Source organism: Pongo abelii, chromosome 12, assembly GCF_028885655.2.
Source record: "Pongo abelii isolate AG06213 chromosome 12, NHGRI_mPonAbe1-v2.0_pri, whole genome shotgun sequence".
NCBI classification, from domain to species: domain Eukaryota; kingdom Metazoa; phylum Chordata; class Mammalia; order Primates; family Hominidae; genus Pongo; species Pongo abelii.
In genome coordinates this window covers 88503272-88529023 of record NC_071997.2, presented here as the reverse complement: position 1 = coordinate 88529023, position 25752 = coordinate 88503272, and the positions used below count along the sequence as shown (strand labels likewise).

The 25752-nt window shown below is 45.0% G+C and overlaps 1 long non-coding RNA gene across 1 annotated transcript in view; it reads right to left on the bottom strand.

Moving 5' to 3' along the window:
• Positions 1 to 382: 382 nt before the first annotated feature.
• The window catches only part of LOC129057547 (uncharacterized), a 30528-nt gene continuing 5158 nt past the window's right edge, over positions 383 to 25752 (bottom strand). The window contains exons 2-3 of the long non-coding RNA XR_008522152.2: positions 12574 to 12691; positions 383 to 536 (exon numbers count right to left, since the gene is read on the bottom strand). This is a non-coding gene — a long non-coding RNA (uncharacterized LOC129057547). The remainder of the gene's footprint in view (positions 537 to 12573; positions 12692 to 25752) is intronic.

The following is a 25752-nucleotide window of genomic DNA, read 5'->3' as shown; positions in this document are numbered from 1 at the left end:
GGTTATAAACAATTGAACAAACATTGACAATACAAAAAGGAAGTATAGGCCCAGAGGGAAATGTAACAGGGGCTCTGACTGGAAAAGGCTTAAAGGTGTTTTCCCAGAAGAAATATCATTTTAGCTAAGGCCTGAGGATGAGTGGGGGTTACTTGGCAAAAAATGGGGGGAAAAATCGAGGTGAGGTCCTGAGGCTGAGAAAGTCTGTTCTGTGGAGTGTATTTAATGAGTTGGGTATTCAGAGCAGATTCTTTTTAAATGCCCCCTTCTCTATTCAACAAAATTATTTGGTAAGAAACATAAGATAAAAGAAAGAAAATAATGGCTAGAAAAGATGAAAATAGTGAAAAATTTCTTTTATATAATATCATATATATATAATGATGCCTGTAAATTTTATTTATTTATTTATTTATTTATAGAGACAGGGTTTTGCCATGTTGCCCAGGCTGGTCTCAAACTCCTGGACTCAAGTGATCCACTCGCCTTGGCCTCCCAAAGTGCTGGTATTACAAGCATAAGCCATCGCACCTGGCCTGTAAAATGTAAATAAATAAAATTAAATAGATACTATGACAGCAAAAGGAAAAGAGTAATAAAATGATGTTTAAAATTCATAATATATTTTTTAAACGGGAAAAACTTATACCTATGTATTGTTCTGTAGCTGAATAATAATAACATTATAATTTCTGTTTTTGAGATTTAACTTCTGCAGATTTATCAATGACTATATCAAAACTGGTTTTATTTGCATGTTCCCATCCAACAATCAGTACAGCTGGATTTTTCAACCCATCTTCACTTATAGTTGATCAAAGAACATTTTTATTCATTTTAATTTTGAAAAGTTTCTTTCACATGAAGCAACAAAAATGCAAATAGGGTAAAGATTCATAAAAATTCCACTTCATAATAAATTCCACAAGGTGCAGTACTGTTCATGTCTTTTCCCCTCTGACTCTAGACACTTCTGAACGTTTCCATTTGGAGCTTTTGTGTTCAAAATTGTGTTTCTTAGACTTGACAATCACTGTGTTGTTATTGTTATTTCAAGTCTACTGACAAGAGAGGTTGGTACTTTGTACATGTGGACAATTTCTCCTTTCACTAGAATATGTAGTAAAACACATATTCACAGAAATATGTAGTAGGCCAGGAGCTGAAGACTTGAGAGCAAGAATGATTCCAAATGATTATAAACTTACTCTTGAGACAAATACATATAGCTGAGCTCATATGCATGGGACTTGACTGTATACTTGAGTGTTCCAAAGTACCTTTTACAAAGACTGCAATGATTATTAAGAGATAAGTAATAAAATTGGGCTAATTTAAAAGTCATATATATTAATTATATACAGATAATTAAAATTAACAGTAATTGCAGAAATTGTTTAGTACTTAAGACTTACGAAAGATTTGTTGTTTGTATTTTATCAATTCCCTTCAGCCAAAAATGACAAGGGACACAAATTAGCTGGGCGTGATGGTGTGCACCTGAAGTTCCAGCTACTTGAGAGGCTGAGACTACAGGCACACATCATCAGCTAATCTGTAATTGAACAAGTTGGGTTTATTATTTGTTTGCATAGAGGGAGGACACACTCCATGAGGACCCATGGGATGTCTCAGAAATAGGATAGTAGAAAAAACCTATTTGGTTTGGATCTGGGCTTTAGTTGGGTAATTTGCAGGAGGGTCTAAGGAAGCAGGGGTTTACTCTGGATTGGGTGCCATTAGAAAGTGGATGCAATTCTATGATTTGACATGTTAATAAGTCTTATAGTGGGAGAGACCAAAGACCAAAGCTGTAATTGATAAAGAAGCTGGAGAGTGGGATATATGGTGCTCTGTGTTGCACAGTGACTATGTCTGAAGTGGATGTTCTATGAAACAGTGCATCCCGTTCCTGCCCTCACCCAGGCAGACTGCTCTCACCATTCCACTCTTGGTTCACCACTGCTGATCTGTTTGAAAAATGAATAGTTTCTTTTGTTGGATCAAGAGGTCAAGGAGATGGGGAAGTAGATGACAGAAATTGGTCATGAAGGGCCTAGTCTGTCAAATTAAGCCAGTTAAACTACATCTAAAAATAATATGGAACCATCAGAAGGTTTATGTGAAGATTATTAGATTAATATTTTAGAAAAATCCCTCTGTGAGGAAAACGGGCTGGGGAGGAGGTTAAGACTAGAGGAATCTTTTCTGCAATAATCCAGGCAGCCAGGTGTGGTGGCTCATGCCTGTAATCTCAGCACTTTGGGAGGCTGAGGTGGGCAGATCACCTGAGGTCAGGAGTTTGAGACCAGCCTGGCCAACACGGTGAAACCCCATCTCTACTAAAAATACAAAAAAATTAGTTGGGCGTCATGGTGCATGTCTGTAATCCCATCTACTCAGGAGGCTGAGACAGGAGAATTGCTTAAACCTGGGAGGTGGAGGTTACAGTGAGCCAAGATCACACCTTTGCACTCCAGCCTGGGCAACAGAGCGAGACTTCATCTCAAATAATAATAATAATAATAATCCAGGCAAGAGATAATGATGAGTTGAACTAAGATGCTGGAGAAATGAGGACAGATTTGAGAGCTGGATGACAGGTAGAATGAAAAAGCCTTAGTGGCTGGCAGTATATAGATTCGGGGGAGTCAAGGATGACTCCAACCTGAGCAGCAGGGTGATTGGTGAGTCTATTTTCCAAGCCATGGAACACTGGAAGAAGACACGGTTCGGGCTGAGATGGGAGAAATGATGAGCTCAATCTTGGATGTAAGTTTAAAGTTCCCATGAGGCATTTCAGTGGAAGTAGGTAGTGGGTAACAGAGTCAGGATATCAGAACCCATTTCCCAACTGGAGAAACATTAATTAATATGACAACTATTTTTTTTTTTTTGCATTTGCTGTACTATATACCACCCACAGTCTTGATAAAGACACAGCAGTTAACAAAATAAAATTCCTATCTTTATTGACAAATAATCAAATAGTTTGTCAGATGGTGATAAAAAAACAAAGCAGAGAGAGGGGATAGGGAGAATTAGTAGGATATAGGTCTGAGATATAAGTTTAGAATTAGTTCCTTGGCTTCAAGAATTTGTGATAAATACAAATTCTGATGACCTTCAAGAAATGTCAGGATCCAGTCTCCAGTGGCATGGTGCTTTCTATTTAGATCCATAACAGGGTCCACTCTGCTATTTGCCAAACTTCCCAGATCATAAGAATCACCCAGGAGGCAGAGGTTGCAGTGAGCTGAGATTGCCTCACTGCACTCCAGCCTGGGCAACAGACCGAGACTCTGTCTCAAAAAATGAACAAACAACAATAACAAAAAAAACTAAAGTGGCTTGCAAATTGCCACATAGTGATTGGGAAGATTCCAGGAAATATTAATTTTTAAGAACATGGCTTATTCTCTTAGTTTCTTTGTCACAACCCCAAGTAATTTGGCAAAAAATTCTTCCTCCAGGCTAGATCCTATAGGTTGCAAGAGATGATATGCTAACTGCCCTCACAGAACTTACAGTTTAGTTGGGAGAAATGACTTCTGCACATGAAACCAAGAGCAGAGCCTAGATTTAAAATGAAAATAATCACACTTGGACATTGCTGAGTTGTCTCAGTTCCCAGGGGGATTACAATGAAGTGCACCCGCTCCAGAACTAAAATGTATAGGACTGAATTGATGAGACCAGCCATCTAGAGAGAGACCCTTTAGTCTGAAGATGGGTGGCCAAACACCCTCAGATACCCTCAGCCTGAAATAGAATCCCCAGAAAAACATTAGGATGGATGGAGCCAATCAGAAAACAACAACAAAAAGAAAAGCAGTGATTTTCCGGGATGAGGAGAATGGAGGATGTACAAGATAAATAAATTCTTACCAAGTGTCTACCAAAGGCCAGGTTTGGGACTACTAGGCAACTGATGTCTCAACCCACGACAAGCTTGTGAGGCTGATTGTGCCTTTCTGTTTTAGAGATGAGGAAGCCACCTCAGAAAAATTACGTAGCTAACCTAAAATAAAGAACTTGCTTAAAGTCTATTTGACTTCAAATGCCAAGGATAAGTTAGGTAAGTTTAACTCAAAGACAAATTTTTAAAGCTACAAGCTTTTTGTCTGTGATAGTTTCTCTCTTTCTCTCCTCCCACCCTCAGACTCTTTTAAATATTTTTATTTATTTATTTATTTATTTATTTATTTATTTTTGAGACGGTTTCTTTTTTTTTTTTATTAAGTATTTATTGATCATTCTTGGGTGTTCCTCGGAGAGGGGGATATGGCAGGGTCATAGGATGATAGTGGAGAGAAGGTCAGGAGATAAACACATGAACAAAGGTCTCTGGTTTTCCTAGGCAGAGGTCCCTGCGGCCTTCTGCAGTGTTTGTGTCCCTGGGTACTAGAGATTAGGGAGTGGTGATGACTCTTAAAGAGCATGCTGCCTTCAAGCATCTGTTTAACAAAGCACATCTTGCACAGCCCTTAATCCATTTAACCCTGAGTTGACACAGCACATGTTTCAAAGAGCACGGGGCTGGGGGAAAGGCCATAGATCAACAGCATCCCAAGGCAAAAGAATTTCTCCTAGTCAGAACAAAATGGAGTCTCCTATGCCCACCTCTTTCTACACAGACACAGCAACAATCTGATCTCTCCTTTCTTTTTCCCACACTTCCCCCCCTTCTGTTCAACAAAACCGCCATCGTCCTCATGGCCTGCTCCCGATGGTCGCTGTCTCTTCGGAGCTGTTGGGTACACCTCCCAGACAGGGCGGCCGGGCAGAGGCGCTCCTCACCTCCCAGACAGGGCGGCCGGGCAGAAGCGCTCCTCACTTCCCAGATGGGGCGGCTGGGCAGAGACGCTCCTCACATCCCAGACGGGGCGGCCGGGCAGAGGCGCTCCTCACATCCCAGACGATGGGCGGCCGGGCAGAGGCGCTCCTCACCTCCCAGACAGGGCGGCCGGGCAGAAGCGCTCCTCACTTCCCAGATGGGGCGGCTGGGCAGAGACGCTCCTCACATCCCAGACGGGGCGGCCGGGCAGAGGCACTCCTCACATCCCAGACGATGGGCGGCCAGGTAGAGGCACTCCTCACCTCCCAGACGGGGCGGCCGGGCAGAGGTGCTCCTCACTTCCCAGACGGGGCGGCCGGGCAGAGGCGCTCCTCACTTCCCAGACGGGGCGGCCGGGCAGAGACGCTCCTCACTTCCTCCCAGACGGGGTGGCGGCCAGGCAGAGGCGCTCCTCACCTCCCAGATGGGCCGGCCGGGCAGAGGCGCTCCTCACTTCCCAGACGGGGCGGCCGGGCAGAGGCGCTCCTCACTTCCCAGACGGGGCGGCCGGGCAGAGACGCTCATCACTTCCTCCCAGACGGGGTGGCGGCCAGGCAGAGGCGCTCCTCACCTCCCAGACGATGGGCGGCCGGGCAGAGGTGCTCCTCACTTCCCAGACGGGCCGGCCAGGCAGAGGTGCTCCTCACTTCCTCCCCGACGGGGTGGCAGCCAGGCAGAGGCGCTCCTCACCTCCCAGACAGGGCGGCCAGGCAGAGGCGCTCCTCACTTCCCAGACGGGGCGGCCGGGCAGAGACACTCCTCACCTCCCAGACGGGGCGGCCGGGCAGAGGCGCTCCTCACTTCCTCCCAGACGGGGTGGCAGCCAGGCAGAGGCGCCCCTCACCTCCCAGACGGGGCAGCCGGGCAGAGGCGCTCCTCACCTCCCAGACGATGGGCGGTCGGGCAGAGGTGCTCCTCACCTCCCAGACGGGGCGGCCAGGCAGAGGCGCTCCTCGATTCCCAGACGGGGTGGCGGCCGGGCAGAGGCGCTCCTCACCTCCCAGACGGGGTGGCGGCCGGGCAGAGGCGCTCCTCACTTCCCAGATGGGGCGGCTGGGCAGAGGTGCTCCTCACTTCTTCCCAGATGGGGCGGCTGGGCAGAGGTGCTCCTCACTTCCTCCCAGACGGGGTGGCGGCCAGGCAGAGGCGCTCCTCACCTCCCAGACGGGGCGGCAGGGCAGAGGTGCTCCTCATCTCCCAGACGGGGTGGCCAGGCAGAGGTGCTCCTCACTTCCTCCCAGACAGGGTGGCGGCCGGGCAGAGGCGCTCCTCACCTCCCAGACGGGGCGGCCGGGCAGAGGTGCTCCTCATCTCCCAGACGGGGCGGCCAGGCAGAAGTGCTCCTCACTTCCCAGAAGGGGCAGCCGGGCAGAGGCGCTCCTCACTTTCCAGACGGGGCGGCCAGGTAGAGGCGCTCCTCACTTCCCAGACGGGGCGGCCGGGCAGAGGCACTCCTCACTTCCTCCCAGACGGGGTGGTGGCTGGGCAGAGGTGCTCCTCACCTCCCAGACGTGGCGGCCAGGCAGAGGCCCTCCTCACATCCCAGACGATGGGCAGCCAGGCAGAGACGCTCCTCACTTCCTAGATGGGGTGGCGGCGGGGCAGAGGCTGTAATCTTAGCACTTTAGGAGGCCAAGGCAGGAGGTTGGGAGGTGGAGGTTGTAGCGAGCCGAGATAACGCCGCTGCACTCCAGCCTGAGCAACATTGAGCACTGAGTGAGCAAGACTCCGTCTGCAATCTCAGCACCTCAGGAGGCCGAGGCGGGCAGATCACTCGAGGCCAGGAGCTGGAGACCAGCCCGGTCAACAGGGCAAAACCCCGTGAGACGGTTTCTTGCTCTTTCACCCAGGCTGGAGTGCAGTGACGATCTCGGCTCACTGCAACTCTCCCGCCCAGGGTTCAAGCCATTCTCCTGCCTCAGCCTCCCAAGTAGCTGGGATTACAGGCGCCCACCACCATGCCTGGCTAATTTTTGTATTTTTAGTAGAGACAGGGTTTCACTGTGTTAGCCAGGATGGTCTCGATCTCCTGATCTCGTGATCTGCCTGCCTCGGCCTCCCAAAGTGCTAGGATTACAGGCATGAGCCACTGCACCCAGCATATTTATTTTATTTTTTTTGAGACAGAGTCTTGCTCTGTCGCCCAGACTGGAGTGCAGTGGCACATTCTTGGCTCACTGCAACCTCCACCTCCCGGCTTCAAAAGATTCTCATGCCCCAGACTCCTGAGTAGTTGGGACTACAGGTGTGCACCACCACGCCCGGCTAATTTTTGTATTTTTAGTAGAGACAGGGTTTCATCATGTTGGCCAGACTGGTCTCAAACTCTTGACCTCAAGCGAGCAGCCCACCTTGGCCTCCCAAAGTGCTGGGATTATAGGCATGAATCACCATGCCCAGTCTCTTTTAAATATTCTTGATACTCCTATGGTGTCTGTTGACAGGCATGCACATGCTGTGGGAGCAATTCGGAGCTAGGATGTGCAGCAGACAGTTTCTCCGCTGGCTGAGTTGACAGCCTGGTGGACCCACTTTTCCCACTTGTTTTTGTGGGACCAGTAGCCATCAGAGACCTCCACCTCAAAAGCTTGACTTCTCCTGTCATAGGGTAAGGCTGCCAGGAGTCAGATTTTGAGACGAAGTTTAGCAGTGAGTTGGTTGATTAAGGAGTGCTCTCATGATCAGTATTTACAGAAAGAAGAGGAAACTGGGATTGGGTAGAAGTCAAGTTGTAATGCCATCCCAACAAAGGCCTCAGTTGATGCCATGGGGAACTCTTTAAGCACTAGGATGACCTCTCAGAGTTGTCCCAACTTAGGCTGATCTTAATACCCCACACTGATAAAAAAAAAAAATCCTGGCAGGAAGTGTGACCTTAGGAGAGGCAAGTTTGTTCACACAAGCGCAATCTTCCTAGGGGACTAACAGCTGAGGGCCAAGTTCCAGTAGCACTGCCAGTGGCTAGGGGAAAAAGACCTTCATTCCTAGAGGGGAATCTGGACCATGCATCACAGCATTCACTACAACTTGCAAAAATTGTAGAGGATCGGCCAGAGTTAAGACTTTAGCCCAAATGACTGTTGCCGCTTTCCATCCATTTCCCATTTCCCATGATTTATCAGTTCATATTTGCCCATCTCATTTTATTTCAGATAATGGCAAATCAAAGCTGATTTTCATTCCTATGCTAAGAGGAGAGATGTTGTCCAGAAGAATAAACCATCTCACTGAAGAGAAGGGTAAAAATAAGGGAAAATTATACAAGACTGACCCCATTGTTACGGTTGATTCGTTTACAGTGGCAAGACATCAGAACCACATGATGGGTCCACTTAATGGATGGGTTTTTGAGAATGGCTGGTAAGCGGGTGCCGTGTTAGTTCTGGGTCAGATTGAAAGGTCATGCCTAGTTCCTTTTCCAGCCACTGTATGACTCTCTTCGAAACATTGAGAAATCATTGGGGGGAAAAGCAAAGAACACACCCTCACACTGAGACCATTCTCCCAGTTGGTTGTCAGAGTCCCACTTTTCTAACTACTGAGTCTCCAGTGCAAGCTCAGAAATGAGAGAGAGGACTAAAATATCTTTTTACAATGATGATAGTAATCCCCAATCTCTGCTCACCCTGGAGGCTTATTTTGAAAATCACAGTGATTTAACTTGTTAGCAGTTTAATTCACTTTTAAAAGATTAACCAGACTAATTATTCTTCAGATTTCACCATCATTGTCAGCCTCAATAAGGATCTTTTGTTACAGTGATTAATGTGTTTTAATTGTATCTTCTCTCAGAGCAATAATTCGATCGCACAGTATTTGCCGAATCTATGGAAATCTTGGAAATGCTTTGACAGCTGAGCTATTCTTGGGAAATGAAAGTAAAGGAATATATGTAACTAACAAAAAGTGTTTTATAGCATATCATTAATATGGATTTTCTTCCTCTCTGACAGAGACCTTGCTCTACCAGCTTCAGTCCGTGAAGCTGCCTGCTGTTCAGTCAATTTGCCATTCAGGGACAACATAGATCAATTAATACAGGTGACTAAACTGTCTCCAGTTGGTGTCTTCAAACATATGCTAGTCATAGTAATACTCAGAGCAAATATATCTAGGTTGCAGGGAAAGTTAATCAACTAGCCAATGTCCATAAATAATCATCCAACTAAGAGACTGGATCCTGTGTTGACCATTTTATTTTCTACCTAATGCTTCATCCTCATTCATTTAACTGGTGGCTGCTGTCCAAGTTAAGGGTTTTTAGAACAGCAAAAAGGTTTGGAGAACCTGATAGAGAGATGAATTATATCCAGCCAATACTAATTTCAAACTTAAAATGTGTTCTAATATTATTATTTTTTAAAGCACAGTGGTTCTAAGAGCTTTGGGATCAGATCTGAATTTTATTCTTGGCACTACCGCTTATTAATTATGAGAGCTTGCTGGAAATTAGCAGGACCTAGCCTCCCAGAGCCTTGGTTTCCTCATCTCTAAAATAGGTATAATAATATCCACCTCATAGTGAGAATTAAAATGAGGTGTTACATGTAAGACCTAGTATACTTCCTGGACTACAGTAAGCATTCAATAAATTGTTTTTGAAAAAGCGATAGGCCTTCATAATGCAAGACAGTCATATATCCATGAGCATTTCAGATGATAACAATTACCCTGAGATCAGTAGGAAAGGTGTGCTGTTATTGTTTTTGTTTGCTGTTTTCAGACAGGAAAACTGGGCACAAAGAGATGTGGTAATCTTTGTAAATTGGTCATGTATGTTCATCAATAAACTACTTGATCAAGCACAAAGCATGCTCTACAACCCAGAGAGGCTGACTTCTGTTCCTGCTTTTTCAACTGCAACCTTGGAGGCACCAAGCGCTCTGAATAAGCAGAGTGGTTGAGAACAGAAGTAATTCATTATTCGTTGACAGACTTTAGCCCTGCTGTTGTGATTACATGAATCTAGTAATTTTTTAAAGCACAGTGGTTCTAAGAGCTTTGGGATCAGACCAACAAAACCAGGCATAACCTCACTTAACTCATATGGCAAGGCAAGGAGGTAAGTATCATTCTTCCCCAAATTTGACAGCTGAGGATACTGAGGCTTAGAGATATTTAGTAACATGGTTTGACAGATTCAAACCCAGATCTGTCTGACTCCAGGGTCTGTTTTAACCATACAATATTTTGCCTCCTGCCAGTCCCACTTAACAAAATGCAGTTTTAAACAGGGTCTAACTGAGACCTATTAGGTCTATATAGTAACCAATGACCATTTTTTGAATTATTGTGCTAGTGCTTCATATACCATGACTCCAAATTTCAAATTTTCTTTTCTCTTTTTTTTTTTGAAACAGAGTCTTGCTCTGTTGCCTAGGCTGGCATATAGTGGCACAATCACAGCTCACTGTAGCCTCCTTCTCCCAGGTTCAAAAGATCCCTCCACCCTAGTCTCCCAAGTAGCTGGGATTACAGGTGTGCACCACCATGCCTGGCTAATTTTTAAATTTTTTGTAGAGATGAGGTCTTCCTATGTTGCCCAGGCTGGTCTTGAACTCCTGGACTCAGACAATCCTCCTGCCTTGGCCTCCTAAAGTACTGGGATTAGAGGTGTGAGCCACCATGCCCGGCCTAACATTTTCCTTAATTTCAGGGCCAGAGGTTGGGAAACCCATTGTTCTCTTACTTGGGCATCAGCACTGTCTGTGAAAAAGGATTACATAGTCAAACATTAGAAGGTCAATTCTTCCTTAGATATTTGTAATACACATTTGCATAGTAAAGGCACTGAGAAATACTATGATTAAAACAAATTGTGTCAGCTGGGTGCGGTGGCTCATGACTGTAATCCCAGCACTTTGGGAGGCCGAGGCGGGCGGATCATGAGGTCAAGAGATCGAGACCATTCTGGTCAACATGGTGAAACCCTGTCTCTACTAAAACACAAAAATTAGCCAGACATGGTGGTGGGCGCCTATAGTCCCAGCTACTTAGGAGGCTGAGGCAGGAGAATCGCTTGAAGCCGGGAGGCGGAAGTTGCAGTGAGCCAAGATCGTGCCACTGTACTCCAGCCTGGCAACAGAGCCAGACTCTGTCTCAAAAAAAAAAAAAAAAAAAAAAAAAAAGTGTTAAACCTGATTCCTCAACTTATTTGACCACAAAACCCTTCTTTTTAGTTATAATAATTAAGAACCTATGGGAACTCATTTAGATTCATTTAAATAAAAATCACAGCGAAATTTATTTAGCACCCAGTATACCCCAGACTGCTCTCAGAACTTCATATGTATTAACTCATGTTATAATATTCTTAATGAGGCAGGTATTTTAAAAATAATCTTTTGAGGTAGGTATTTTATTAAGCAGCTTTCCCAAGATCACCAACTAGTAAGTGGCAGAGCCAGGACCTGAACCGAGGTTGCCCCTCTCTAAAGCCTATGCTTCCTCAGCTTCCATGGAAGAGCTGAGAAATAGTCAGTCATACGCAAAGGTATGCTGTGTTTTTTCCTACTTTAAATCTAGGATAAATATGCTACACCAAATTATTATCTGATCACATGGACCCAACTAAAGGGGAAAAAAAAACAGGCAAAACCACTTCTCTGAATCGGACACTCAAAACCATCCAATTTGTCTGTTTGATCTTAACAACAACATTCTCCCCCTATAGTGTTGTTTAATTCTTAAATACTTTTTATTTGTTCCAGCTATAGCGGTCTACTTATATTTTTGTAGATGTATTTTGAAGCAGAGGTAACACACTCTTATCACCGTATCTTTTCCTGGGTAATAATCACTTCAATTTTCCTCCAGGCCAAATGGACCAAGATCAGACAGATAAAAATCTTACTTAGAAACAATCAGGTGATCACCCATCAGAATTAGGAAAGATATAATTTTCTCCAGGAAGGCAAAAGGCACTAGAATTTTCCTTTCTTTTCTCTTCACTGATTTTCATTTTCTTCCTTTTACTTTGTTCGGTTTCAGGTGGAATAATGCCTTGAGGGACGACAGAGTTTGGGACTCACTCATTTAACAGAAGGTACCCCAGCCTAGAAGGAGGACCAGGAGGAAAGACAGACCTCCAAAAGGGACAGAACGCCCCAAGAAAGCTTTCAAGTACTATTGTTGCCTTTTTCTTTTGATCCTTTCTCCCCACAGAGTGGCTTTTTTTTTTTAAGCATACTTTTCCAAGTTGTTACATTAACAAATTTGCACTGGTTTCTTTATCCTTGTCATCTAAAAGACCACCTTGTCGGTGGATGGTGAACTTTTTCTTCATGCCAGGCCTGCTGTACTGTCTAATGTCACAAGTGTCTGCTCACATTAGCTCCTGGAGACTGGAGAAGATTCCGCATGGGGCCTTTCCAGCAAGTTGATTTGACAGAATGAGTCCCCATGCTAGCTCATGGCACTTATCAGTTAGTCAGGCTTCCGCAGGGACAGGAATTTAGAGTGCACCATATTCCACTTCCAAATCAACTGCTGTCCCCTCAGGAAGCTGTGTGTTGCATTATTAAAAGAGATGCCTTCAACCACAGGACCATACTTAAACATTCATCCACATTAAAAAAAAAAAAAAAAAAAATAGATAGTTGGGAAGAGACAACACAACAATGCCCCAAACCCTTCACTGTGTTAACTCTTTCCCTCCAGGGTTCCTGCCTCCCTCAATGAACAGTCCTGGAACTTTTAGTAGTGAGCATGAACATTTGTAATATTGTGAATGTTACCTTTATTCAAAAGGAGTGCTTTTGCATTACTTTGGATGGCTGTGAAACATTCTCCGAAATTCTGAGATCTTGAAGGTGAGGTCCCCATCATCTTTGACTTCTCCTTTTTGCTGAGCTCCTGTTGCAAAATTAAATACAAAAATGCAGCTGCAAGAAACAGCAGTGACTTTGATTTACTTGTTACTTACTTCTCCTAGTTCAGATAAAATGAGGGTATTAGTTCCTCATTGAAAATCAACAGATGTAAAACTCAAACTTTAATAATTAAAACTTCAGATCTTTCTAATTTAAAAAAAAATAAAACATGTGCCCATTTTACCTTTATCTTTCCAAACGAGTAATTGATGAGATTGCTGGAGAAAAAGAGAGATCCTTTTTAAAGCTGTATGTTGATATAAACATGAAAATGGATTAAACTCTGCTTCCAATTTCCAAACATGTGTACTTCAATGAATATTAAATGGCAGGCCCCTATCACCATCATGACTTATTTACTCACTGGAGTTTTTATCAAAAAGGGACCGGAGTTGCCTGTGGAGCATGAAAGTCTCCTGTAATTGAGTTTAGAGTGGTAAATCCACTAAACAGGCCACGGCCCCAGAGACACCCCCGAAACCCACCTGTCAGCTGGTGTTAGATCACAGCTCAAACAAGGCATGGCTGCCTGCTCCTGCTAAATACTGCTGTGGCCCAAAACAAAAAAAAAAAGAGACGTCATTCCCCAGGGGATGAAGGAGGGCTGGGGGCAAGCCATGGGGGTTGGGAGGGCAGGCGAAAAACTCTCATCTAACAGCTGCCCAATGTCAGCTGGAATCATGATCTGAAACTCAGCTTGGGAGGGGGACAGGCTAGGGCCTCGTTTGGTAAGGTGTCATTTCTTTATTTCAACTTCCATTATGTGGGAGCGTAATCGAGTGGACAAGAAGCTTTTTTTTTTTTTTTTAATCATGATTGAGCCATGGAAATCAAAGCCCATAATTTCAAGGGGGATAAAGATACAGCAGGCTTAAGACTCGTGCAGAAAGGTCCACATCTGGAAAGGGAGAGAAGCCCCAGATGAAGACATGCTGGGTCAGCAATGTTCAGCTCGAGAGTATGAACATTTTAAGCTAAAGAACCATCATTCACCCAATAAACATTTATTAATTGTTTACTAGCGCAGATTACTCTATCAGTTGCTGAGTGTATCAAGATAAATAAGACATAGTCCTTGCCCTGAAAGAAGTTAAAATGTAGTTGGGGAAAACATGCAGGTAAGTCAATTTAACAATAAAGTGTCAATGGCTGTGGGAACAAAACTATGTGCTCAAGTTGGTAAGTTAGGAATGCCTTCTGGAGGAGATGACATCTTTTATGTTTTTGTGGGTTTTTTAATTTAATTTTATTTTATTTTTTGAGATGGAGTCTCTCTCTCCCAGGCTGGAGTAGAGTGGCACAATCTTGGCTCACTGCAACCTCCGCCTCCTGGGTTCAGGTGATTCTCCTGCCTCAGCCTCCTCAGTAGCTGAGATTACAGGCACACACCACCATGCCCAGCTAATTTTCATATTTTTAGTAGAGACTGGGTTTCATCATGTAGGCCAGGCTGGTCTCGAACTCCTGACCTCAAGTGATCCGCCTTCCTTAGCCTCCCAAAGTGCTGGGATTACAGGCATGAGCCACCTGAGGAGGTGACATCTAAGCTGAGTTTTTCAGAATGGGTAGGATTTTGCCAAGCAAAGGAGAAGGGTAGGGTGGGTGTGGGGATGGCGATAAGAATGAGAAGCCTTTACTGTATAGAAAAGACATAATATCAAAAGGGATAGAAGCCAGGTGTGATGGCTTACAACTGTAATCCCAGCTACTCAGGCGGCTGAGGCAGGAGGATCATTTGAGCCCAGGAATTCAAGGCCAGCCTGGGGAACATAGTGAGACCCTGTTTCTAAAAATAAATAAATAAAATAAAAAGGATAGAGTATAGTGTCCTCACAGGACTCTCAGAGGCTTGACATGGCAGGGGCATAGGTGATGGGAATGCAATACAGCCTCAGGTAGATGGGGCTAGAATGGGAAAGAAAGAGAAGTCAAATGATCAAAGGCTTTAGCAACCTGGCTAATACATTTGAGGTTTATTCTGAAAGCCATGCGGAGCAATGGAAGGAGGTAAAGCAGGGGAGTGACGTGGTCAGATTTGCCCGTTAGGAAGGCCCGTTTACCTGCTTTGTGAAGCGTGCTATTAAAGAGGCAAGGCTGGAAATGGGAAGGCCAGGAAGGAGGCAGCTCCAGGAGTCTGAGAGAGAGGATGATGGCCTGAACCAGTGATGGAAGGGAGGGGACAAATTGAGAAATATTACAGAAAAGAGTCAGTAGAATTTGGAAGGCAATTGAAAAGGGGAAAAGAAGGAGGAATCCAGATGGCTCCAAGGTCCCTGGCTTGCCTCTAGGATTGCTAGATTTAGCACATGAAAATACATGCAATATTTGAGACATAATTGTACTAAGACATTATTCCTTGTTTATCTGAAATGTAAATTTAACTAGGAATCCTGTATTTACTCTGGCAACCCTACTTTGGTGACTGGTAAATGGTGGGTCATTTGTCAATCTGGGGATGGCAAGAGGCACAGTTGTGGGAGAGGGGGCCAAGAAGATCATTTTACTTTTATTTATATTGAGTTTGTGGTATCTGAGGGATATAGTAGACATCCCATTATCCCTCAATACCTTCCTGCCCTTTTTCTATAACAATGGTTTTAACTGCACATGGCCACTCAGCTAAAGACTTTATTTCCCAGCCTCCCTTACAGAAAGTGTAGCCATGTGACCAAACTCTGGCCAATGGGATGTAAGAAAAAGCAATGTATGCTTTGCCCTCAGAAGAATTAGGTACAAGCTCCCTCGACCTTTTTTTCCTTTCCACTGGTTGAAATATAAATCAGAACCAACGCAGCCACCTTCGGTCTAGAGAGGAGAAGCACAAGTTGAGGACAGCAGTGTCATCTAACTTGCCCTGGGCCGCCTACCTCTGAATTTTAGAAATAAGCTTAGCCTGTGCCCTAACCACGATAAAACATCCAAGAAGAAATGTCCAGTAGGCAGTTGGATATACCAGTCTGCAGCTTAGGAGAGGGCGTGAGCTAGAGAGAAGGAATTGGGGGTGATTTACTATGTAGGCACTGAGTGAGGCTTTAGTTTAGATGAGCACTCCTAGGAGAAATGCGAGGTGTGAGATGAATGAAGGACAAGAAAGCCAAATACTATCATCTTTTTTTTCTTTTGAAACTTTTTTTTTGAGATAACCTTAAACTTTATCCTTAAGTAAATACAGATGTTCCAGGAATACTAGGATGATTTTTGAGAGTTTTGTTTTCATTTCATTTCCTCTATATAGCCATGCATTAATATTCAGTGCTACTGAATTCATTTGTTTGTTTATTTGTTTGTTTGTTTGTTTGTTTTTGAGACAGAGTCTCCCTCTGTCACCCAGGCTGGAGTGCAGTGGTGCGATCTCAGCTCACTGCAACCTCTGCCTCCCAGATTCAAGTGATTCTCTTGCCTCAGCCTCCCAAATAGTGGGGATTACAGGCACCTACCACCATGCCCGGCTAACTTTTGTATATCTAGTAGAGACAGGGTTGCCCAGGCTCGTCTCGAACTCCTGACCTCAAGTGATCTGCCCACCTCAGCCTCCCAAAGTGGAGTGGCATTCCTCCCAAAGTGGAATTACAGGTGTGAGCCATCACACCGGGCCCTCATTTGATTTTATTTGGATTTATATTTCAGCACCAGCTGGGAAGAGAATGTGTTCTCATGCCCTGCGGGCCTTTGGACACGCTCACAGGTCCTGGTGGATGTGCTAGGGTCTGTGCAAGGGTCAGGTTATGTGTGTATGATTTTGCATGTGCCTCTGTGGGTGTGTCAGTGCCACATGTGCCTTCGTTTCTCTGTTCTGGCAGCTGTCTTTTCAAATCTAAAGTGTTTGAAGGAAGGAATCTCCCAAACTTCCCCAAAGATATTTCTTGCCTCTTCTCTATAAGTCTGCCTATTCTCAGACACCAGACTGAGGCTGAATTTTACATAATATGAAATAACCATGATCTGCATGAGGGTCAAGGGCACCATGAAGAGTGTGTGTGTGTGTGTTATGGAAATTTCTAAATATACTCAAAAAATTAGAATAAAAAGAATCTCCATGTATCCATCACCCAGCTTCAATCATTATCAACATTTGGCCAATCTTGCTTCCTCTCCCCCAACTCTTTTTTCCTTCTAGTATATATTAAAGCAAATATTAGGTAGCTTGTCATTTCATTTGGAACACTTGTGTTTTAATCTGTAATTGATAAGACTTTTTAATACATTTCACAATGTCATTGTTTACTTAAAAAAAAAACAATTCCTCAATATCATCTAAACTCAATCCATATTCAAATTACCTGATTATCTCAAAGACATCTTTTTTCAGTTGTTTTTTAAAACTCCACATATTGCATATGGTTGTGTCTTTTTAGTTTATTTTATTCTGAAGCAGTTCACCCTTGTCACTGATTTGACAGGGAATCAGGTAATTTGTTCTGTATAATGTCTTAAGTTCCGTATCTATCTGCTTCATTGTGGAGTGGTTAATATATTCTTCCATCCTCCGTATTTCCTGTAAACTGAGAGTTATATCTGGGGCCTTCATTAGATTCAAGGTCAATGTTTTTAGGCACCTATACTTTTTAGGGTGGCATTACTGTGAGACATATAATATTAATATCTTTTTTCACTTTTAATGCTAATAGGATTGATCAATGGGTTGAGGTAGCATCATCCCGTAAAGTTCTCCATTAACCTTTCACCTGATAATTTTAGCATCTGTTGATTGCGACCTAAGTCCATTATGTCGTTTCCAGTCTTAGTGATTTTAAAAAATTTTTTTCAGGCCGGGCGCGGTGGCTCACGCCTGTAATCCCAGCACTTTGGGAGGCTGAGGCAGGCGGATCACAAGGTCAAGAGATCGAGACCATCCTGGCCAACATGGTGAAACCCCATCTCTACTAAAAATACAAAAATTAGCTGGGTGTGTTGGCACGCACCTATAGTCCCAGCTACTTGGGAGGCTGAGGCAGGAGAATCACTTGAACTCGGGAGGCAGAGGTTGCAGTGAGCCAAGATTGTGCCACTGCACTCCAGCCTGGCGACGGAGTGAGACTCTGTCTCAAAAAAAAAAAATTTTTTTTTTCTTCCTTCTGCATATATTATCTGGGATTCTTCGAGCTCCAGAATTTTGCTAATCAAAGGGAATAGTGGAGTTGCCAGGCTCTCAAGGCCAAACGAGGGCCCTGTTTTCTTGGCCTCTTTCCATGTTAAAAAGATTAATCCACCCTCCCCAAAGTGGCCACACCTAAATCCTAGTCTCTAACCGAAGGCAACTCTTTGTGCTCAGATAAGGTGGAAGTCAGCAAGGATCCTAGTAGAGGGGTCTACCCTTTGCTCCAGGAAAAAGGGGCTCTAGGAGTAGCAGCAAGGCCTTCCCAGGACACAGGGAACTCAAGGCTGCTCAGGAACTGAGGCCTGATCACCAGAGATCATCATTAGTTTGGGGAGGGCTCCCTTTGCTCCACCCACTTACCCTATCCCGGTCAGGCTCATTCTGGGGCCCTGGATTTCTGCTCTTCTCCAGGGAAGCAGCAGCATTCAGCCACTCACACCAGAAACAAATGTCTGGGACTGTGGCTTTGACTTTCTGGTGCTTTTCCCTGTATCCTCAGATGAGCTCCACGTCCTTTGCCACCCCTGGCTTGGGCACTGGGCTGCATACCTCCTGCAGTTGCCCTTCTTCAAGGAGCAGGGACAGAGCTGATCTCCTGTTCCATGTCCCTCCAGTAGCCCTTTCCTAGATCTAAGTCTTCCCCAAAAAGCCCTGGGACAAACAGTCCCAAAGGCAGGGCCCAACTGCTGGATTAAATGCTTAACTCCGAAGGTCCAGGATATATATACATAGATTATTAACTCTATCCCAGGCTTCATCCCAGGCTCAGTGTGGATAACTCTCCCCTCAGCAGCCAAATAAATCAGACCATTCTTCCTCTCCTATAGAGAAGTTAGGTCTGCATGGAAAAGATAGCACTTACACTCATTTCTAAGAGGAAGATGTACTTTAAATTTTGTATGAAAACATTGAGTTCCATGGTATACACTGTTGGCATGAAAACAATGAGACTTTTAATTCCTCCCAAAACTCTAATTTATATATTAGAGTTAATAATTAATATATAATATAACAGATGTTATTATATGTAATATATTTTATATATATATATAAAAATACTTGAAAATAGTCACCTGCCTTTAGACAGTTATAAGCCACAGGGGAAACTCTTTGAATTCCCACCAATAACCATTTGGCTTAGAACGACTTTCAGCTGTTTCTAAACATCAAATTCACCCTGAAATAAGGGTGGTTTGCTCTCACCTCATGATGGTGGGGAGGAGGTGGGCAGCAGTTAAATATGCTGTGGGGCTGAATGTGACCAACACGGCAGTGCAAGGAAAGCTCCTTTGTCCCTGCGCGGCCCAGACTGGGACGCTAGATGGCAGGCTCACCTTCTAGATGGAAGCTTCTGGCTCCTTCTAGAGGGAAGCAGCCAGCCCTGGCAGCCCGGCCTCTGCAGGCAGTAGCCACACATTCCTGAGCAGTTCCCAGGGGCCTCCAGTGGGCTCCCCAGGGAAGGTGTGACCGATCCTCAGTGGGAGGCCCCAGAGCTGTCTGATGTGAGAACGGGGAATGCCTGCCTGTCTCCTGCAGCTGCAGTGGAATCAGGGTCAGGGCCCACTTGATCCCAAACCTCATGGTTTGTGGCTATGGTGACTCCACTGGGCTGCCAGCCACACCCACCTCCCACCTGCCTGTCCCCGTATGGGGCTGAGAAATGTCTCCAGCTTTCTTGGGCTGGCCCAAGGTTCAAGGTCTTTCAGGATGTCTGAAACTCGAGGTTACGCTTTATGCAACCTATTATCAAATAGAGGGTCCGGCGGGGTGTGGTGGCTCGTGCCTGTAATCCCAGCACTTTGGGAGGCCGAGGCAGGCAGACCACCTGAAGTCAGGAGTTCTAGACCAGCCTGGCCAACATGGCGAAACCCCGTCTCTAGTAAAAATTTAAAAAATAAAATAAAATAAAAATAGCGGGGTGTAGTGGTGCGCACCTGTAGTCCCAGCTACTCAGGAGGCTGAGGCAGGAGAATCACTTGAACCTGGGAGGCGGAGGTTGCAGTGAGCCAAGATCATGCCACTGCACTCCAGCCTGGGTGACAGAGTGAGACTCTGTCTCAAAAAAAAAAACAAAAAAAAACAGAGGGTTCTACTCTGGGTGTGTGCATTGCTGAGTGCCAGGAAAGAAATGTACAAGCATGGGCTGACCACTGGGCTTGGGGTCTGTGGTTTTATTAACGTTCAAGCCTCAGAGCATTCTTCACCCTTCTTCTTTTGGCTGCCCCTGCCCTCCTCCCATCCTACCCAGGGTTTACCAATAAGTACAAGTTCTCTTAAAGGGCAAGAACCTTCAAGGACTTGCTTCTGGATTCCTGTGCCTGCCGCGTGGTGAGGCTCAGTGAATGTCTGCTAAATGAGTGATTGATTGAATAAATTAATGTTGGGATCCAGAAATCATCTGGCTTAGCCTCCTCCATTTAGAAAGGGTATCAACTAATTGGAAATGTATTGTTTTCTAGGATGCCTGCTTTCATCTTTACCCTCCTTCCCCCCTCCCAGTTGAGATCCCATTCCCAGGATCTCCATTTGGGAGTGCCTGAACCTTTCTTACATCTAGCTGAAATCCCACACACTGCAATTTGAGACCGATCTTTTTTGGTCTGACTTCAGTGTAAGTCAATGATGGAATCGGGGAATAATATTGTAATGGGCTGAACTGTGTCCCCTTTAAATATTCTACTCAGAAATTTGAGGCACTCCCAGTATCTCAGAATGTGATTGTATTTGGAGACAGGGCCTTAGTTAAAGTGGGGCCATTAGAAGGTGGCCTAATCCAGTCTGACTGATGTCCTTGTAAGAGGAAATTTGGACTAAAAGATACGACAGAATCACACACATACAGGAAAGACCAAGTGAGGAGACAACAATTGGGTTGACATTTGCAAGCCACGAGTGGAGGTCTTGGAAGAAACCAAACCTGCTGACACCTCAACGTTGGACTTCCCGCCTCCAGAACTGTGAGCAAATAAGTATCTGTTGCTTAAGCACTCCCCCTCCCCCAAGACTGTGGTATGTTGTTAGGGCAGTCCTAGCAAACGAATACAAATATGACATGCTACATGATTATACATGATACCTGATTATAATAGAATGATACATGATTATAATAGAATATAATAAAAATGCTATGATACAGAATACTTTGCCCCTTTGTCAGCATGTCCAGCATCTTTAGAACTATTATCCAGCTGATGTGATGGTAACTGAGGTTTCCACCCCCACCTCTGGCTACTGGCTCTTGCCAGACAGGCAGAGAGGAGGGTGAAAGACCCCTTAAGAAAGGAGAGATGTTCACAGCTTTAGTCAGCATGGGCTGCCTGCCTGTCTAGGTTTTTTTTTTTTTTTTAACCAGCTCAAATGTGACGAAAAATAGGTTGGTACGGCTCCCAGGAGAGGGGGTTACCGAGTAGGACAAAAGCCAAGCTCCCCGAAGAGGTCAGCACAGCCTCAGTGGCCCAAAGGTTGACACATCAAGATAAATTAGGTTTGTCAGAGACAGAAAGGAGCAAAAGAGGCTGCTTGTTGGAGATTAGATTAGACCAGAGAAGACTGTGTAAAGGCTACACAACCGGGGGATTGAGGAGATGGGGAAAGAGGGAGGGCACAGGGCTGGCTGAGGAAATGACAAAGAGAAGCTGAAACTTTGAAGCAAAATCAGCCCAGTGAACACAGAGCACCTTGGGGTCAGAGATGAGCCAGCAGAAAGCTGTGAAAAACAAGGCAATGTCTCTCTCCTACCTGGGTCACATTTAAGTGGTAGGGTTTGGTCTTTTGAGAACTGACTAAAAGTAATTGACTCTCTTTAAAGTGGAAATTCTTTTTTTTTTTTTTTTGAGACAGAGTCTCAGTCTGTTGCCCAGGCTGGAGTGTAATGGTGCAATCTCGGCTCACTGCAACTTCCGCCTCCCAGGTTCAAGCGATTCTCCTGCCTCAGCCTTCCAAGTATCTGAGATTACAGGCACCCACCACCACGCCCAGCTAATTTTTGTATTTTTTTTAGTAGAGACAGAGTTTCACCATGTTGGTCAGGCTGGTCTTGAACTCCTGACCTCAGTTGATCTACCTACCTCGGCCTCCCAAAGTGCTGGGATTACAGGCATGAGCCACCATACCTGGCCTAAGGTGGAAATTCTGGAGCACACTTAGAGTGAAGGGGGAGGATGGATGGAGAAAGCTAAAACTGAGACTCTGCTCTCCTGGACACGTAGCCACAGGACATTTCTGGGGCACAGTCAGGCCCTCCCTTTCTTTATGCTTCCAGAGACTATTTCTCTCCTCCCGTAAATGTCACAGTAAGAAATCATTGGGAAAAAGAGAGAAATTCCCCAACAGGAGCACATGTAGAGGTGAGACCATCATCCACAGACCTTGCAGTGTCTCCCGCCTGGCACAGACCTGCAAGAAGGAAATCAGGGAAAGGGGGATACAATTTAGATGTCCCCTTTGTCCATCCTCTCTCTTCTGCCCCCAATTTCCACCAACTTAGCCTGGCTCAGATGAGGAAACAAAGAATGGACCTTGGCTCTGCCTCTCAGTACCCTTGGTCTCTTGGTCCTGGATTTAGAGAAGTGACCACACTCCCACCCCCAATGCCCTTTCCCTCCTTCTCACCATATTCCTCACTCAGGGTAAGGGATGGAGGAAAACCTGGTCTTGCAGCTCCAACCATGTGTGCATGGGTAGCAGAGTTGGGAGGTGGGAGGTTGCACTTTAGTTTTAGTAACACTTGGGTCCCTAAGGAAAAAGAACAAATCTCAAAAAGCTTAGAGATCATCAAAATAACACCCCTATTTTCTTGATAAAGTTGTTGCATTAGTCCATTTTCATGCTGCTGAGAAAGACATACCCAAGACTGGGTAATTTATAGAGAAAAAGAAGTTTAATGTACTCACAGTTCCACGTGGGTGGGGAGGCCTCACAATCATAGTGGAAGGTGAAAGGCACATCTTAAATGGTGGCAGACAAGAGAGAATGAGAGCCAAGCAAAAGGGGAAAATTCCTTATAAAATCGTCAGATCTCGTGAGACTTGTTTACTACCATGAGAACAGTATGGGGGAAACCAGCCCCATGATTCTGTTATCTCCCACTGGGTCCCTCCCACAACACGTGGGAATTATGGGAGCTACAATTCAAGATGAGACTCGGGTGGGGACATAGCCAAACCATATCAGTTGTTGAGACCCACAATGGGGAAAGGATCTACTGAAGGTCACACAGGACCGATCATATGGTCCAATAGGTTTTCCCGAATATATCAAAGACATGTAGTCATTTAAAAACATGTCCCATAGAGGCCAGGCACTGTGGCTCACACTTGTAATCCCAGCACTTTGGGAAGCCAAGGTGGGAGGATCACTTGAGCCTAGGAGTTTGAGACCAGCTTGGCAACATGGCGAAACCCCATCTCTACAAAAAAAATACAAAAAGTTAGCCAGGTATGGTGGTGCTTGCCTGTAGTTCCAGCTACTTGGAAGGCTGAAGTGGGAGAATCAACTGAGCCAGGGAGGGCCAGGCTGCAGTGAGCCATTATCGTGCCACTGCACGCTAGCCTGGGTGACAGAGTGAGACCGTGTCCCAAAACAAACAACAATGACAACAAAAACCTAACACCATGTCCCATAGAGCAATAGCTTAAATCCAGTCTATTTTCAAAAGGCCAGTCCTTGAAGCACATTATAATCCCCATAACTACTTTATGCCAAATAAAGTTGTAACATATCCAAGAAAATAGATGGAATCTCCTCCCTTGTAACTGCATCTGGGTGAATGCTCACTTCTGGCCTTGGGTTTTATAAGGATAGATGAGGGGTGGGCTGACTATGGTGGTGAGGAGTTCAGAAACTAGGTCATACGAGAGCACAGAGGAGAAACTAGGGAAATCCAGCCTGTAGAAGAAAATACTGAAGAGAACCATGACAATGAGCTATAGCAGGTGAAGGTCGAATGTAGGAGAGCCATGGCAAAACTAGAAGTCAGATTCGGATCAAGAGTAAAGAACTTCCCAGGTTAGAGTGTGATAGAATGAGATTTTCTTTCCTCCTCACTCCTCTCTGGAAAGGAAAGGGTCTTTGGTAAGATGTAACTGATATTCACAAGAGAAAGGCTGTGACCTTGTAGACGATTCCCTCTGAGGGACCCAGAGCCACCTCAGAGACCTCAAGGAACTGTGGTCTTTCCATGGTGGAACCAGCATTCTGTGCAGAGGGCAGAGAAGAAGATGGCAGAGGAGGAGAGGAGTGGAGAAAGAGGGGCTGCAGAATCCATGAGTGCTGTCGTACTGCTGAAGCAGTGGGAGCTGGTGGTGCAGTTCAGCCTCAGCTGGAGGTGTGCAGTATGTGAGTGCTCTGAGTACAATGATGTTCCAGTGCTCTCTGTTCAGGGATATGGGAGCCATTTTGCTGGGCACATAGATCTCAAGGTTGGATTGGGGTTTCCTTTGTGCATCACGGTTGCAAATGCAGCAGTCGATGTCACGCACAGAATATTTTTGAATGGGTTGATGGGGGTTGCATGTTGAGTGCCCTCAGCCCTTTTCAGTGGAGGAAAGTGGAGACGGATTCAGTGGCAGTAAAGGCAAGGCCACTGTAGGGGAAAAAACACCAAGTACTTGCACCGTCGTTTTGCGTACATTCTCTTTTGCCTTGAAGCCTGGCTGCAGCATATAGTTGTGTAGGTTGTGCACTGCACCACTCCAGGAGGCATTATTTACAACCTGTGCAACTCTAACTGGCAGGGACTATGTAAAAGCCAAGAGCCAGTCCCAAATTGCCATTCAAAAAGACTCATTGCCTTGAGGGGGACAACTAACCTTTTCACAGACATTGGGATGAGATTAACAAGATTCCACCCACACTTCTGATGAAAGAGGAGTAGCCCTTCCAGTTATTTTCCCACTGGAGACGACCTTCAGGAAAATCACAATGTCAGTTGTTCTCAAGTTCTAACTTTTTTTTTTTTTTTTTGAGATGGAGCCTCACTCTGTCGCCCAGGCTGCAGTGCAGTGGCACAATCTCGGCTTACCTCTGCCTCCCAGGCTTAAGCAATTCTCATGCTTCAGCCTCCCGAGTAGCTGGGAATACAGGCACGCACAACCACGCCCGGCTAATTTTTGTATTTTTAGTAGAGACAGGGTTTCGCCATGTTGGCCAGGCTGGTCTTGAACTCCTGACCTCAAGTGATCTTCCCGCCTCAGCCTCCCAAAGTGCTGGGATTACAGGTGTGAGCCACCACCCCCGGCCTCAAGTTCTAACTCCTGATATTTCTATTTTATTTTTTATTTACAACACTCAGAAGCAGCTTAACCAGTATGATATGTGGATGGAAAATGTTGAAGACTTGGACCCCAAAGTATAAGTTATAGACCTAATTTTGGCCTAATGTGATTTGAAATGGGAAGCCATAGTTGCAAATAGCCCTGAATGTGATTAAACCCCAATGGGGGTTGGAAATGATGGAGACATGACAGATCCCTCACAATAGCTCACTCCACACAATAGCCTAATGAAACTATGTGCCTGACACACAGAGTATTTTCTGAAAACTGAAAATGCATCTCTGCAATTCATAGGCTGGGTATTTTTTTCCTATGGAGAACATTAAATTTCTAAAAATTACTTGTTACAGCTTTTTAACTTGCAGGAAGAACTGATTTGCCAGTTCTGTTTCCTAGAGAATATACAGTTCTCCTGAAAAAACGTCTCCCTTCCTTCACAGGTTAATAAGAGAAATCTGGAAGGAAGAATGATAAATTGGCCAGGATGTTGGGGAAGGAGAAAGTTTGATGTGGACAAAGCCACAAGACTGGGATTAAAATAAGGCATAAGCTGGCCTGGTTTTCACAGAAACTTGGGGTGGAGATTCCTTCAACCACAGAAAGCTCAAGAGTAGACTTAATTTTGGTACAATCCTGACATATTGTGAGCAAATGTGTTTTGAAGACAGTTTT